This window comes from Lithobates pipiens, unplaced genomic scaffold (assembly GCF_037356315.1).
Source record: "Lithobates pipiens isolate NorthernLeopardFrog02 unplaced genomic scaffold, aLitPip1_a1.2 Scaffold_30, whole genome shotgun sequence".
NCBI lineage: Eukaryota > Metazoa > Chordata > Amphibia > Anura > Ranidae > Lithobates > Lithobates pipiens.
The window spans coordinates 76,194,916-76,195,744 of record NW_027507791.1 but is presented as its reverse complement, the minus strand read 5'-3'; positions in this window follow the sequence as shown (position 1 = coordinate 76,195,744).

Below are 829 nucleotides of genomic sequence, written 5' to 3'. Positions count from 1 at the left end.
CATTCATCTCAGACACTAACCACACCCCTTTGAGCCATGCCCCATGTAAGCCACACCCACTATTTTACGTAAACCACGCCCATATTTTGCAGCGCTGCGCATGCTGCATTTTCACCTTTTCCTAAGCCACACCTATAACCGCATGTCCTGCCCCCTAATTATAATACAACTCTGCCTACTCTCAAAAAAGTGTCCCGAATTTTTTTTTTACAATGTTGGCAACTATGTATGCTATGCACACCCACCTATGGCCTGTCACTCAGCCACAGACAGAAGACAGAGCAGCCCGAGTGGCCAAATAGAGTAAGGCCACAGTGGCCGCTCTTTCCTCTGTCTTTGGCTGAGTGACAGGCCGATGTGATGACGCCCCCGCCAGGGAATGCCAGTCTGTGCGAGGTGGAGGACTATAACAAAGTCCTGCCTCCTAGGAGGATAGAACACTGATCCAATAATACATTAAATCAGTGTGACGCGTATCATAGGAGGCGGGAACCTGTTACAGTTGCTGCCAGGATATTTGTAAGTGAATCCATTTCAGAGCTCTATGTGATCAGACTGCATTTCATGGGCATCAGCAGGCTTGCCACTGCTTTTAAAGTTCAACATCTAAACTGTCTGACAGATTTTTAAATACTGTATTTCACTATATCAACTCAGATTACTGTTAAAAATAAGTGTGAAATGCATGACCCCGGTGGGTGTAACAAGATGTCCGCTTGCCGCCTTCTCACTGTATCCTTAATGTGGACAAGTGTGGGGTGTAGCAAGATGGCGGCGAGGTAACAAATTCTGACGGGACGTCAAATCCTCACATAACACTGTTCTTTCT